The sequence below is a fragment of the Bos indicus genome, chromosome 22 (genome assembly GCF_029378745.1).
Source record: "Bos indicus isolate NIAB-ARS_2022 breed Sahiwal x Tharparkar chromosome 22, NIAB-ARS_B.indTharparkar_mat_pri_1.0, whole genome shotgun sequence".
Classification (NCBI taxonomy): Eukaryota; Metazoa; Chordata; class Mammalia; order Artiodactyla; family Bovidae; genus Bos; species Bos indicus.
The window spans coordinates 12,446,438-12,462,971 of NC_091781.1; the positions used below are offsets into that span (position 1 = coordinate 12,446,438).

General features: G+C 44.8%; 1 protein-coding gene across 15 annotated transcripts in view; it reads left to right on the forward strand.

Moving 5' to 3' along the window:
* CCR8 (C-C motif chemokine receptor 8) overlaps window positions 1–16,534 on the forward strand; it is a 133,405-nt gene that overhangs the window by 48,990 nt on the left and 67,881 nt on the right. The window lies entirely within an intron of this gene.

The window sequence follows — 16,534 nt, forward strand, 5'->3', positions numbered from 1 at the left end:
ACACAGGGGTCTCTGTCCTCCCTTGGCCTTCCTATCCATGCACCTGTCACAGGAGACTGTAGTGAGCTGTTAATGGGTTTGCCTCTCACTAAACCTCATGTTTTTCCTCTGTAAAGAGGCCAGTAACCCCTCCTGCCACACCCTGGCACCCAGTCTCCTGTGAAGGAATCCTATATAAGAAAGGACTCTACCACCTGTAAAGTGCTCTGTTGTTAATTACCAAATAATGGTTAAGGTACCCTTCAAAGCATACCCTAAGACTGCTGCTGAGTTTGTTGGGAGAAACTGAATTCACTTCACATCAACCAATCTGTATTAGAATGTCTACATTGCAGTGGGTTCTGTAATGGTTAATTTTATATGTCAACTTGGCCAGGCTGTGGTATCCAGTTGTTTGGTCAAACACCAGTTTAAATGTTGCTATAAAGGTATTTTTTTAAAGATGATATCCTTGTTGTTTAGTCACTAAGTCCTGTCCGATTCTTTGAAATTCCATGGACTGCAGCCTGCCAGGCTCTTCTGTCCATGGGATTTCCCAGACAAGAATACTGGAGTGGGTTCCCGGGCCCTTTTCCAGGGGATCTTCCCAACTCAGGGATTGAACCTCTGTCTCTTGCATTGGCAGGTGGATTCTTTACTGCTGAGCCACCAGGGAAGCCACTTTTAAGTTGTTATTAACATTTAAATCTGTGGGTTTTGAGTAAAGCAGATTACTCTCCATAATGTGAGTGGGTCTCATCCAGTCATTTGAAGGCCTTTAACAAGAACACTGACTTCTGCTGAAGAAGAGGGAATTTTGTCTCCAGACTGAACTGCAGATTTCAGACTTGCCAGTTCCTATAATCACATGAACCAATGTCTTAAATCTCATATGTGTGTGTGTGTGTGTGTGTGTATGTGTGTATAACTAATAGGATATGTATGTATATCTCCTGTCTGGTTCTCTTGCTTTCACATAACATAATTTTCTTATTTAATGTTCATAACATTCTCTCAGAAGTAGGTATTGTTGGCTTCATTGTGCATTTTCTTTTGAGAATGCTGAAAGGACAGAGAGATATTAAGAAACCTGCCCAGGTCATAGGAAAAACAAATGTCCGAAGGCAAACATGTCTGGATGCAGAACCACCATATGGAGTCAGAGCTGAGACAAGTCCAAAGTGTGGGCAGGATAAACGGGCTCTTTACCCTCCAGATCCTTCTGTCCCATCATTCTCTGTCATGCTGTCCTTCTTGGTTCCCCTGCGAATAACTGTCATCTGGAGACCACTGGGGAGCCACGCTGAGCTGGGCAGTGACAGTATCCAAAGCAGGCAGAGACCCTCTACAGGGGGTGTGTATGCAGCCTGGACGTAGGCCTTGGAGGCAGAGGTGGTGGGAAAGTCCTCCTTTCAGGGTGAGATTACATCTCATTTTCTTCATTGCCCATTTTTTTCCCACTTTTGGCTATGCTCCATGGTATCTGGGGTCTTAGTTCTCTGACCAGAGATTAACCACCAGGGAAGTCCCCATTGCCCAATTCTTAAAGTTGCAAGTGATGGAAACTTAAATCAAATTGAACTAAATATGAAAGGGAATTTACTGGCTTATGTAATGAAAAGGCCAGGAGTTTGGGTGTGATGGGATCTGGGTTCCTGAGCTATGTCATCAGGAGTGTTTGTGTTTCATCATCAGTGGGTTCTGCTTTTCTTTGTGTTGGCTTTATTGTCCAGCAGATTCTTCCTATTGGTAACAAGACAGTGATGAACATATCTACATTTCCAGCCCGCCAACTGAAGCTCTGAGAGAGAGGGGATACCTGCTTCCAGCAGTGACCACAGTGTCCTGAAATTGACTCTTACTGTGCCATCTTGGAACAGATGTCTTCTCATGACCAATCTTTGGGGCCAGAGGTGTGGAATATAATGTGTTCCCCACAGCCTAGAGTATATCAAAGTGTTTTCTGACTTTCTGACATAAAAGAATTCACAAAGGTAGCACTTAATAGGTTTACCTAACTGAAAATTAGGAGTTTGGATGTCAACATTCATGATAAAAGTGAAAACAGAAAATGGGACAAAAGTATTTGCCAATCATGGCTCATAGTCTGAATATAAAGAGCACACGTATTGATAGGAAAAACACTGGCCTGATGACTTAGAAAAATGGACATTTGGCAGTCCCACTTAGGCATCCCAAAGACACCTCTCTCAACCTCTCTTTGTCTCCATAGAGATCAAACAAATGCGGCAGGTGGTTAAAATGGGTGAATCCCGGTAAAGGTTATATGATGTTTATTGTAGTACTCATTTAACTTCTTAGCTTTGAAATTTTTCAAAATAAAGAGTTGGGGGAAACAAGTGAAAGAAACTTTCTTAATTTTAGTTCTTAATCTAGTTAAATATTCTGGCTTTTTCAAAATCTGAAGACGAAAAAATTTGAAGTGAATTTCCCCAGAATTCCTCTTCCTATTTCTCTAAGAAGAACAACAGTTCTTGTCTGAGACAGGGACAGCTGGGTGTTTTCAACCTGGGCAAAGCCCAGACAACACCAACCAGCAGGTTGAAAGAGGAGGCTGTCATAACTAAAACATCCAGTTACTTGCTAATAACTCAAGAGAGAAAGTACCCTCTTTTTACTTTAAAGGATGGAAGTTCCCAAATTAAAAGCAACCTCCTGGAAAGAGGGTGGCTGAGTAGTAACATGGTCCTGTGTTCATCTCCCAGCCTGGCCCTTTTCTGCTTGTGTGTGCACACTAAGTTGTTCAGCTGTGTCTCTTTGCAATCCTATGTACTATAGCCCACCAGGCTCCTCTGTCCATGGGATTTTCCAGGCAAGGATACTTCAGTGGGTTGCCGTTCCCTTCTCCAGGGAATCTTCCTGACCTAGGGATCAAACTCTAGTCTCTTATGTCTCCTTCATTGGCAGGTGGGTTCTTTATGACTACCGCCACCCGGGAAGCCCTTCTGCTCGTGGGACGCAGCCAATGATGATCACCACCACCTCCACCACAATGAATATTCATGGAGCACCAGTTATGCGCCAGGTCCAGATCTAAGAACTTTATAGCTATGAATACATATTAATTAATTTAATTCATTCATGTCATTCAGTTCATTATGAGGTGAACTATTATTGCCACACTCACTTTATAGAGGAATAAATTAAGTCTAACAGCGTTGAGAGCTTGCCCCAGATCTTACAGCTGGTAGGTGAAAGATGATATTTGCACTGGGCTGTGACCCTCTGGAGCTCCCCCTTGTCACTATTACATGGTGTGATCTTTCAGACATAGCCTTTGGAAAAGAGTTACAGCAAAAGGCAGCTGGCCAGTGGTTTAGTTTTGAGGAGGGACTGGTCCGTGTGCATGTGAACCTTTAATACCCTCAGCAGAGCAAACAGGAGGTTAATCATGGGGTTACCCTTATGACTGGGCCATTCTAGGGGTGGTACCTGCAGGGGAACCAACCTTAGTCCACAAAATGGAAGTTCCTTTATAAAGAACAAGATGAAATTCCATCCAAGTAAGTTCTGGGTGGCAGGTGGATCAGCCAGCAAGTTCCGGGGGACCAACCATCCCATTGTGGGTATGTGTCTGAACGTCCTCCTCCTTGTAAAAACCCGAGGGCCTGCGCACCTCTTGGCCAGACTCTCTCACCTTTCTCCATGGGTAGCAGAAGAGGTACCCATAGTGGATTTCACATCAGCTCAGCTAGAAGGACTACCCAGGGCAGGAACCAGTCACAGATCCTCTCAGGGAATGGGGGGAGCGAGCTTGGGAAAGATCATGCACTTGACTTTGTCAACCTAAAGTTGTGCCTCAAACCCTGTAAGGGTAGCAGCCAGCACAGTGGCGTGACTCTGACTCGGACGGACACTGTGAGTGGTCTCTCAGGCTTTCAGGGCTGCCTTGTGGTGAGTGCCAACCAGGCCAGTGGTGTGGAGGGCTGCAGACTGCCTTGCCACCACCCCCTAGCTCAGTGCCTCGGCACAGCAGACACACACACAATGGCAGTTCTCTCTTTCAGTCGATTTGTGCTATGCTGCTGGCAGTTCCCTTGGTGGGAGGATGCCACTCTTTGGGGTGTAAATGTTTCCCAGACTGCTCTACCTCGGCTGGTTCCTGAAATGAGAAGCCCTGGGAGGAAGTCAGCCCGTCCTGCAGAGTAAAAGGCTTGTGGCATCCCTCTTGTCCCCTCAAGCAGAGAGGGGCCCCTGCTGGAGTGGCCTCTCTTAGCCTCACCTCCCAGGGCCTTGGACCTCCCAGAGCCTTGGACTGCTTCAGGATAAGTCATGGCATCTTTTGTCCAGTTTTAGAAAGATGCTATTTGGATTTTGCTCATAGCTATGAAAATAAATACAGGATTTATAATGCTGGGGATTGAGGAAGGGTTTTGCAACTCACACCCCAAAGGAGAAGTATTAGCTTCCTCAGCTTCCCCCTGACAGTGGAGATTAATGTCCCTCCACCGCACTGATGACTAACAGGCAGTGGGAACTAAAATAGATCTCCATCATGCCGGGAGGGGAGTGAGGGCACCCAGCTCCCCCTGCTTCTTGGCTGGCAGGTGTAGGCAGGATGCTGACTGGCAAAGTCTCCCTGTGAAGCAAGCCAGGCACAAGTCCTGTGGGTGGGGGCAGTATATGGCCACGATTTGGGGGGCAGCCTCCTGCATGGACCGCATTGCCCCAGAGGTCCAGCCTGGGGAGGAGGGGGCATGGAGCAGCTGGTCCAAGGCTTTCCTCCTCACATTAGGGCCCTCCAAGCCCTTCCTGCCATACCTCTCCCCTTACTCTGCAGCTTTTCTGGCTGGGCTTGTGGCTGGAGGGCAGCACTACAAAGAGAAAAGGGAAAGGATGAAGAGGGGGAAAAGAATAAAACCAGGAGGGCTGTTCAAGTAGACGGAGCACAGAGAGTGGGGAGAAGGAAAGTGGTCCCAGAGGGTGGGAAGCTGGGGGCGTTTGTGGAGGCTCAACTCAGGTCTATTAAACGCACTTCCACCAAAATCAAGCAAATTCTTAAACTCTTACAACAGCGATTGTGGCATGAGAAGGTGCCCCGAAACCTCCAACTGTGGGGGTGTAATTGACTGCTGTGCTCCGAGGCGGCTCCCCGCTCAGGTGATGAATGTGGCATGGACATTGGGCAGGTCCACCTTCGGCAGAGGGGGCCTCCTCTGACAATGACTTTGGCTCCATGACACCCCAGTGCCCTTGCCAAAATCGTCGTTTCCTATCTCCAACCGAGGGGACACACTACATGATGGTCTGAAGGCTCTCTCAGCCCCCCTGGCTCCCCCACCTCCCTTACAACCGTTTCCTCTAACACATAGCTCTCCTATCCAGTTCCTTCCCGTCTTGGCATCTGCTTCTGTGACCCCCTCCGCTATTAATAGCAGAAAACCCTAACACTAAGTACTAGTGTTATGTTTATTTTACACCCGAGAAAACCAAGGCACAAAAAGGTACAGTGAATTGCTTCAAGTTTTGCAGCTGGTATGTGGCAGAGCTGAGACCTGAACCCACCCGCTAAACCACCGCACTGCTCTTACCATCTCACTCACGGGGCAGCCGATCCCAAGTCACGTTCAGAGATGAACTCACGGTCACTTGGCTAGCGTAGCCCAGAGACCCTAGGGAACACACGAGAACTAACGACACCAACCCTCAGTGGTCTGGTGCCCCAGGTGCCCTGGGGGGGGGTGGCATCTTCCTATGGCTTTCTGGAGTCACAGGGGCACCTCCCAGGTGTCAGGGACAAGACTGCTCTCTGATGGCATTCCCCATGTCAGCCAGACATCATCAACCGCTTCCGGGCGTCCATGTCTTCCAGGGCTTGTCAGGAATGAGCTCTGAGGCTTCACACAGACCAGCCTTGCTTCCTTCAGGATCTGGGCAAATGGTCTTGCTCCTGAGAGGGTCTGGCAGGTTCTCTGGAAGCACTGGGGCCTGACGCCTGTTTTCCCTTCTCCACACCTTTCACATCTCGGGGCCCAGGAACCTCTGCACAGAGGCAGCTCCCTGATAGGTCATGCCGTCCTTCTTCACCCTCCTGTTACTAGGGAAGAAAAAGGTAGCAAATTGTGGTTTTTGATTTAAGAAATAAATTTAATTCATGCAAGTGGTCCATCCTCAAAAAAAATGAGTCATAAATATAGAAGTGCATATACTTCTTTAGATATGTTTAAATATAGTACACAGTGTCAAACTAACTATAGCTACTTCCACGACTGAAGCAACTTAGCACCACACACACACACACACTCACAACTTCACAATGCATCCTGGTCAGCCACATGTCAATCGTTTGTCAGTGGGAACTTGGTCACTGTTTTTCTTTTATCCCCTAGCTTTATTGAGATATAATCTACATATAACATTGTGCAAGTTTGCAGTATTCAGCATGATAATTTGATACCCATATGTATTTGCAAAATGATTACCACAGTAAGGTTAGCTAACCCATCCGTCGCCTCACATAATTGCCTTTGCGTGTGTGGTGAGAACATTTAAGGTCTGTTCTCTTGGTAGATCTCCAGTATACAATGCAGTGTTCACTCTCATCAGTAGGCTGTACATTAGATCCTTAGAGCTTACTCATAGCCGGAAGCCTGTGCACTTTGACCAGCGTCTCCCCATTTCCCTACCCATCAGGCCGTGGCAGCCACCATTCTACTCTCTGTTTCTATGAGTTCAGCCTTTTAAGATTCCACATATAGCTGAGATCACACAGTACTTGTCTTCCTCTGGTCTGACTTACTTCACTTGGCGTAATATCCTCAAGGTTCATCCGTATTGTTGCAGATGTTGGATTTCCTTCTTTTTTAAGGTGGAAGAATATTAAATTGAACACACATGCCACATCTTCTTTATACATTCATCCACCTATGGTCCCTTGGTTGGTTCCCTGCCTTGGCTGTTGTAGATAAGGCTGCAGTGAGCATGGAGGTGCACATGTTTCTTCAAGATACTGATTTCTTTTGCATATATATCCAGAAGTGGAATTGCTGGATCATATGGTGGTTCTATTGTTAATTTTTTGAGGAACCTTCATACCATTTTCTTTTACCACCAACAGTACAAAAAGGTTCCCTTTTCTCCATATCCTTGCTAGCACCTAATCTCTTGTCTATTGACAATAACCATTTTAACATATGTCCAGTGATATCTCATTGTGGCTTTGATTTGCATTTCCCTGGTGATGAGCCTTTTCATGTACTTGGCCATTTGTATGTCTTCTTTGAAACAACGTCTATTCAGGTCCTTTGCCCATTTTTTAACCAGTTGATCACTATTTTTCTTGCTCTATTCATTTTACCACAGTAAACCTTTCCTAGGTGCTATGCTATGCTTTGTCACTCAGTCATGTCCAACTCTTTGCGACCCCATGGACCGTAGCTCACCAGGCTCCCATTCTTAGGGATTCTCTAGGCAAGAATACTGGAGTGGTTGCCCTGCCCTCCTCCAGGGCATCTTCCCAACCCAGGGATGGAATCCACCTCCTGCATTGCAGATGGATTCTTTACCATCTGAGTCACCAGAGAAGCCCATAAACCTTTCCTACTTGATTAATATTTTTCACATTCTGAATAGCAGCTGCTGACATCATGCAGCATATGTCACTGAACACAGAAGTCATATATTTCCAAGGATTCGCTCATGTTACCTACAGAGCAGAATAACATCTCTTGCATCCTCACCCTCTCCACCCTTCATATTTTGATAAACAAAACTGGATTCATGAAGATGCATGTGAAACTTCAGGTCCCATGTAGGTCCCACGGTGGGTCTAAAGCTGCATAAGCGGCTCTGGCACTTTGGGAATCACCATGGGTTACTTGGAGTACCTGTGCATGTGAGGTCTCAAGGTAATGCATCTTCACCCCTTTCCACTAATGAAGAGGGAAGAGAACTGAGGGGCACATGAGCAAGTTTCTAGACAGTGATGTTAAGGCCAGTGGGGTTTGGGAGAAGGGAACTTTAAACGTTTACGCAGGGCTTCCCTGGTGGCTCAGTGGTAAAGAATCCATCTGCCAGTGCAGGAGACCCGGGTTCCATCCCTGATCTGGGAAGATCCCGCATGCCATGGAGCAACTAAACCCATGCACCACAACTATTGAGCCTGTGCTCTAGAACCCAGGAGCCACAATTACTGAAGCCTGAGCACCCTAGAACCCATGCTCCACAAGAGAAGCCACCGCAGTGAGAAGCCCTTGCACCTCAACTAGAGAGTAGCCCCTGCTTGCCGCAACGAGAGAAGCCTGCACAGCAGCGAAGACCCAGCACAGCCAAAAGTTAAATAAATGAATAAATAAACTTTGGGGCAGCAGAGGACAAGGGTTGTGAGCCTGGCTTGAGGCCCTGCCTTGTGCTAGAAACCATCACAGCTACTTTTACCACGGTCTCTTTTCTCCTCTGAATATAGCTATCACCACCCCATTTTTTTTGATGAATAAACTAAGGCCCAAAGCAGTTAAGTAATATCCAAAAACCAACACTCTCAGAATAGAAAGTGCCTAACCTCCAAGTCCAGGTTCATTAGGGAAGAGGGTGGATCTTCACAGACAAGAGAGTAGCAAGATGGCCTTGGCATCCTTCTGGCATCCTTGGCATCCTTCTGGCATCATTGGAGACTCTGTGAAGTCGGAGATGCCAGGCCCTGTGACTGGACATCTGTAATACTTGGAAGGAGGGGGAGTCTGGCAGGTGTTCTGTTAGCCTGGAGTGACCAAAGTGACCAGGGCGACAAATAGAACTTTCCCGAAAGATGACCTGGGCTCCTTATGCCTCCTGAATTTGCTCTGATGTCGTATCTGGAGTCTGTACATAGTGTTTTCGGCTCTCCTCTTTTGCTGGTGAAGGCACAGGAGACTTCAGACACAATCCACCTTCTTCACTGCTGCCGTTGTACCATCTCCAGACCAAGCATTTCAAAAATCCTCCTCCTCTAAGGATCTGGTACCGTCTTACTGGTTCATACCTCTTTGGGTAATATACCTGGATGCCTTTAGGAAGTAGCCAAGTCAAATGTGATAAAAACTCCAAAGAATTGGCATTGGCATCAGCTGCCTATGATTTTCCCCAGCCTGTGAGCATCTGTCTGTTAACTCTGAGTAATGATGGATTAATGCAGTGTCATTTCTGCTCCCTCTGAGCAATTTACATTAATGACCTTGATAAATATATTGTAGCTAAGAGTTATTTTCTTGATTTGCAGGTTAAAAAACATCTGGCTATGCACTCTACTATATATAAAATAGATACAAGAACCTACCGCATAACACAAGGCACTATATTCGATGTCTTTTAATAACCTCCCAGTAGATAGTTTGGGGAGTTAGTGGGGAGGTGGGAGCCACTGGGTAGTCATGACAGGAGAAGGGACATAATCTGATTGGATATTAAGAGGACTCCCCGGGATGTGGTGTAAGGAATGGACCATGGAGTAGAAACAGAGAGGAGTGTGGAGTTGTCTGGGAGAAGGAAGGTAATACGTTGGATGGAGGACAGTGGGGGAAGTGATGGGGAGAAATCTGCAGCATCGGTTTTGCAGAAGGTGCTGTCTGTCTGGGACTTGCTGGTGTGTTGGAAAGAGGGGCATCCAGGATGACTCTGAGCTTTCTGACCAGAGCAACTGGAAGAAGGGAGTTGTCCTTTCCTGCGACAGTGAAGAGTGCATGGCTTTGCAGTGATGCTGGAAGATACTGTTGTCCAAGGGAAGCTGTTATGGAATTGAATGTTCACATCTGGCCTCAGGAGGAGTCTGGGCTGGAGAAAAATGTTTGGGCATCATCAGTGTGGAGAGATGGTGTCCAAAGCTTTGCAATGAACTGAGATCTCCAGGGGAGTGAATGTAGATAGAGAACAGAAGAGATCTGGGGACTTAACCTTGGGAACCTTGATGTTTTGAGGCCAGGGAGGTGGAAAGAACCAGTGAAGGAGACTGTGAAAGAAAAGGCAGTGAGGTGGTCAGAGAACTGGGGGAGAGAGAGTGGTATCTCCAGCGCCAAATGGAGGAGGAAGCGATCTATGTTGTCAAATGCTCTGGTGGGTTGATAAGGTGGGGCCTGACTGTGGCTCATAGGATTGAGCCACATGGAGAGCGTTGGTGATTTTGACAAGCGTGTGTCTAAAGGGATGGGAAGAAGAAAGGTAAGGAGAGAATAAGGTCCAGGGAACAGGAAACAACTCTTAAGTATCTCTGAGTGGAGAAGAGATTTGAGACAAGAGCTGGAGGAGATATGGAATCAAGAGGAGGGCTCTAAAAGTGAGAGGTATCTGGCCTCCTGGTATCATCCAGCAGAGAGAAGAGATTCACTGTGCGGGAGAAACAAGACAAATGCAGGAAGACACTCCTTGGGGAAGCAGGAGGGAAGGGATCTCTTACACAAGTGAAGAGTTTGGCTTTAGATAAGGGCAGGGATGATTCTTACCTGGAGGAAAGGAAGAATACATGGCACATCTGCAGGTCGGTGGAAGATGTGGTCGTGGGAACCTGTGGAAACTCTTTTCTACTTCTCAGTGGAGTAATAGGCACTTTTGAAATAGGCACTTTAAACGACGGAAGTGTTAATTAGCCTTTTGTTATTAGGCTTCTCACCTTGGCAGCCGGGCATCCTCTTACCCCCAAACAGTGCTGCCTGGATAGGCCAAGGAGTCCTTAGGGTTGTACTAATGGAGTTCCCTGACTGATTGAAGCACCACGTTTGCTAGCCAAAGCCCAAGATCCAGAGTGTCTGCAAGTTATTGTGGTATGGATTCCTAATCAATTCACTGCCATATAAGATATAAATAATTTGTGAGATGCAACCCAGAAAGAATTCATTGGAGAATTTTTTTTTCTTTTCCAATTTAATTATTTTTTAGTTGAAGGATAATTGCTTTACAGAATTTTGTTGTTTTTTGTCAAACATCAACAAGAAACAGCCATAGGTATACACATGAAGATTTAAATAAGGTTGCTTATGTTTGTTTGTTTCTTTCTTTCTTTCTTTCATTTTGCAAGTACCGAGCTCTACATTATATTGAGATGGCTGCATCCCAGTGTATCCAAAATGATAATGGATGCATTGAAAGTCAACCTTCCTGCAACCAACTGTGCTAAACCTTGAATTAATTCTTTCTTTGTTGCCTCTTGCAGATTGTTTATATCTCATATAGAAGTCAATATTTTAAGCGTTCAAATTACAGAAGGACTTCAGGGGTACCCAGTTCATCCCTATTTCTTCTCCCTCCAAGACACCCTTCCCTTCTTAGAGTGTCATTACCTTCTTCTCTTCCTAGATTTTGTTGGGATATTTTCCCCCTAATTTTAAAATTGTGGCAAAATATACATAAAATTTACTATCTTAAATTTTAGGTGTATAAATCAGAAATATTAAATACACTCATATGGGTTATACACTGTCACCACCATCCCTCCCCATAACTCTTGCAACACTGAAACTCTATACCCATTCAGCAATAACTTCCTATGACCCCTTCCAGTAGACTTTGCAGGTCTCAGATGGCCTCTCCTTAACTCAAATGCTAAGTCATCTCTGTTTCCTTAAAATAACTTCTTTTGTGATGTTATCGGTCACTTTTGTGTATTTGGCTTTTAATTAAACAATAGTTGATTTACAATGTTGTGTGAATCTGCTCTACAGCAAAGTGATTCAGTTGTACCTATGTACACATCCTTTTTTAAATATGCGTTTCCATTATGGTTCATCATGGAGTAGTGAACAGAGTTCTCTGCGCTGTGCGGTGAGGCCTTGCTGTTCGCCCTTCCGTGTGTGATAGCTTGCATCTGCTGACCCAGTCTCCCAGTCCATCTCCTGCAGCCTCCACCCCCTCGGCAACCACCAGTCTGCTCTGTGTCCCTGATTCTGTTTCTGTTTCATAGGTAGGTTCGTTTGTGTCATATTTTAGATTCCATGTGTAAGGGATATGACATGGTATTTGTCCTTCTCTTTCTAATTTACTTTCCTTAGTATGCTAATTTCTAGTTGCATCCCTGTTGCTGCACGTGGCGTGATTTCATTCTTTCTAATGGCCGAGTAGTATTCCATTGTCTATCTATTCCTCTGTTGATGGACAGTTGGGTTGTCTCCATGTCTTGACTATTGTGAATAGTGCTGTAATGAACATAGGAAGGGGTGCATGTATCTTTTTGGATTAGAGTGTTCTCTGGCTATGTGCCCAGGAATGGGATTGCTGGATAATGTGTGTGTGTGTGCTTAGCCGTTGGGGTTTGTCCTCTTTGCAACCCAATGGACTGTAGCCTGCCAGGCTCCTCTGTCTGGAATTTTCCTGGCAAGAAGACTGGCGTGGGTTGCCATACCTACTCCGTGCTGGACCGTATGGCAGCTCTGCTTTTGGTTTTCTGAAGAACCTCCACACTGTTTTCCATGGTGGCTCTACTAACTTACATTCCTACTAACAGTGTAGAAGGGTTCCCTTTTCTCCACACCCTCTCCAGCATTTGTTAAAGAGATATCACTGATGGCCATTCTGACCAGTGTGAGGTGATACCTCATTGTATTTTTGATTTACATTTCTCATTTGCATTTCTCTGATAATTGGCAATGTTGAGCAGTTAGGTCTGTTGAGGTCTTCTGCCCATTTTTCAGTTGGGTTGTTTGTTTTGTCGTTGAATTGTGTAAGCTGTTTGTCTATTTCAGAAATTAATTAAGCCCTTGTTGGTCACATCATTTGCCAATACTTTCTCCCATCCTGTAAGCTGCCTTTTTTTTTGTGGGTTCCTTTACTGTGAAAAAGCTTATACATTTGATTAGGTTCCATTTGCTTACTTAAACTTTTATTTCTATTGCCTTGGGAGTTTGATTCAGTTCAGTTCAGTCGCTCAGTCGTATCTGACTCTTTGCAACCCCTTGGACTGCAGGACGCCAGGCCTCCCTGTCCATCACCAGCTCCCGGAGCTTGCTCAAACTCGCATCCATTGAGTCAGTGATGCCATCCAACCATCTCATCCTCTGTCGTCTCCTTCTCTTCCTGCCTTCAGTCTTTCCCAGCATCAGGGTCTCTTCCAATGAGTCAGTTCTTCACATCAGGTGGCCAAAGCATTGGAGCTTCAGCTTCAGCATTAGTCCTTCCAATGAACACCCAGGACTGGTCTCCTTTAGGATGGACTGGTTGGATCTCCTTGCAGTCCAAGGGACTCTCAAGAGTCTTCTCTAACACCACAGTTCAAAAGCATCAATTCTCCAGTGCTCAGCTTTCTTTATAGTCCAACTCTCACATCCATACATAACTACTGGAAAAAACATAGCTTTGACTAGATGGACCTTTGTCTGCAAAGTAATGTCTCTGCTTTTTAATATACTGTCTAGGTTTGGGCACAGAGCTCCTGAACCGTTTATAATTTCCTAAGTGATAAGAACACCAGGAGCATCTTTTATTTAGTGAGACACTCTGAGTGGCTGCTGGGTGGTCATTGAAGACCAGCCTTAGAATTTGCTTGATTTGGTGCTTGAAATTTTCAGCTCTACCTCCTATCCTCCAGAGAGAGGAGGGGGACTGGAAAAGAAATGGAGTTAATAATTGATCACGCAAAGTAAAGAAGCTTCCACAAATTCCCGGGAGTATGGGGTTCAGGGAGCTTCTGGATTGGTGAACACATCCATGTACCAGAAGGGTGACACAGCCCAACTCCACAGAAACAGAACTCCTGCACTAGGGACCCTCTCAGGCCCTTGCCCGTGTACATCTTCATCTGACTGTTCCTCTGTATCCTTCGTCACATTCTTTAATAAACTGGTAAACATAAAGAAGTGTTTTCTGAGTTCTGTGAGCTACTCCAGCAACTTAATCCAACCTGAGGAGGGACTGTGGGAACCTCTGATTCAGTCAACTGAGACAGAACTCGTGGGTAACCTGGAGACCTACTGCTTGTGATCGGCCTCTGAATGGAGTGGAGAGGTCTTGTGGGACCGAGTGCTTAACCCGTGGGATCTCTAGGTAAATAGTGTCAGAATTAAGTTATTCAGTAAAGTGTAAGATACCCAGTTGGTGTCACAGAGATGTGGAGAAAACACCACATATATTTGGTGATCAGAAGTGTCAGAAATGAAGTGCTCTGTGTAAGTACTAGAGGAGATGCACAGGAGAGAAACATAGTGGGGAAGAGCTGGATTTTTCCTACACAGGAGGGGGAAGAATCCATGCTTTTCCTTATACATTCATGCCCGTCAGTAGAGGCTTGCCTAGATAAAGTCTATGTGGACTTCTGTGTAATCATTAAAATCATGATTGAGTTTAATACATGGGAAAATGTTAATGCTATAATGTTAAGTGGAAAAAATATCTAAAACTGTATGTATGTTATGGTCTCAAAGCTTTTATTTAAAAAATTGTATCTGCAGAGAAGGACATGGTAGAACCTACCTCAGTGTTATACAATGTTTGATCTATAGGAGGTGGGAATGTTGTGTAATGTAAAAATTGTATACACCTCTTTATTCTTTGTATTTTCTGATTGTCCATCTCTTTGATAATCAGGAAAAGACAAAGAGTATAAAGCAAGCACATTAAAAATTGAACAGCCTTTCTCATTAGTCAAAGAAATGTGAAGTAAAACTTTTTTTGGATCTGCCTAAATAAATGAGAAAATATGGGGTAAAAGAGTCGTTCTTCTGCTGAGTGTGTTTTGCAGTTTCTAGAGATGTCTAGGATGTAACTCTGGGAGGAACTTTGGCTGTTGCCCAGCGGCATGTGTCATATAGCAGAAACAAACGTGGCACCATGCATCCTCAAGAAAACATCTCAACCCTCCTCAAGACAGAGGGCCTCTTGAAGAGAGATGGGCTATTTCCACACTTGTGAACACCTACTCCTCTCACTTGGTCTTGGGTAGCTCAGAATGTGGTTGCCAACTCAGCAAGTTAAGCAAACAATATTACAGTCATGTTGAAACTGAAGTGGTCCTCATGGGCCTGGAGAATGAGATGCAGGTAGAAAAGAAAATTTGCTTTTTGCTACTGAGTTGGGACAGACTGCCCCAATTTTGAGGGCACTAATGGGACTTTCTCTAGGGGTGAAGTGGTACCCAAGGTGGACCTTTCAGAGTTGGGTTGCCAAGTTTCCAGGTGTGGTTGTTGGCTTTTTGAGGCCAGAAGAGAATTCTCCTCCTGGGTGCTCAGGGACAGTGTTGCAGAGAGAGAGCGATTATGGAAAGCCTGCCAGATGCAGTGGATTATAAGAGATGATAGCTCTTCTCAGTAACCAAAAACATGTGTTCTCCATCTGTCTTGGTAGCAAAGCTCCTGGGAAGCCACCTTCTTCCTCAAATGGTCGTTTTAAGAGCATGTTGCTTTTCAGTCGCAAGGTCGTGTCTGACTCTTTCTGACTGCATGGACAATGGCAGCCCAGGCTTTCCTTTCTTTCACTGTCTCCAGAGCTTACTCAAACTCATGTGCGTGAGTCAGTTATGCCATCCAACGATCTCATCCTCTGTCACCCCCTTCATATCTGGGCTATTGTAAATTTATTCCTAGGTATTATATTCTTTTTGATGTAATTATTAATGGAATTATTTTCTTAATTTCTCTTCCAGATAGTTTATCATTAGTGGAAAGAATTACAACAGATTTCTGTGTTTCGATTTTGTGTCCTGCAATTTTACTGAATTTGTTTATTAATTCTCACAATTTTGTGATGAAATCTTTATGGTTTTCTATGTATACTTATATATGTATATATTGTAAAGTGATTATGAAATAAGGGTAATTAACACATCTATCACTTCACATAGTTAACAATTTTTTTGTGTGTGGTGAGAACTTTTAAAATCTACTCTCTTAGGAACTTCCCTGACAGTCCATTGGTTAAGACTCTGTGCTCCCAATGCAGGGGGCACGGGTTTGATCCCTGGTCAGGGAACTAAGATCCTGTATGCCATGCACAGCCTGGTCTAAGACATAAAATAAATAAATAAAGAAGAAAAAGTTTCTCAAATATTAAAATCAACTGTTTAAGCAACTTTCAAATATACAAATATACAACACAGTATTGTTAACTGTAGTCACCATAGGATTGGTCTAAATTTGTATTAGGAGGAGGAAGTCAGTAAACCGAGACTTAAGGGATCTACCTCTTTGATTAACTCACTGTTTGGTCTTGGGCCAGTCTCTGGCCCTCTCTGGACATCCTTTCTCTAACCTGCAAAGTGTGGGTTTGTACTCAACAATTTCTGACCACCCACCCTTCTGTGATTCTGGGAAAAAGCAAGATGGCATGGGCAACGTAGTATGAGTTTCCTCACTGGGAAAGATCCAATCTGATAATAATAATAATAAAAGAAAGTAGTTGCCACCATTTGTCTGACCTTGCTTTCCAAGCCTGTGTTGTGAGCTTTGGGAAGGTAATCTTACTAAATCCTCATCATCTTTCCAGGAAGTGGGCACTGTTTTTATTCTTATTTGCCAGCTGAGGAAACTGAACCTTAGAGATGTCAAATACCTTGCCCAGGGTCACAGAGTCAGTCTGCTGGGACACAGTCACAGACGTCTATCTGTGTTTGGAGTTCCCTTCTGCTTTGGGGAAGCCCAGAGCC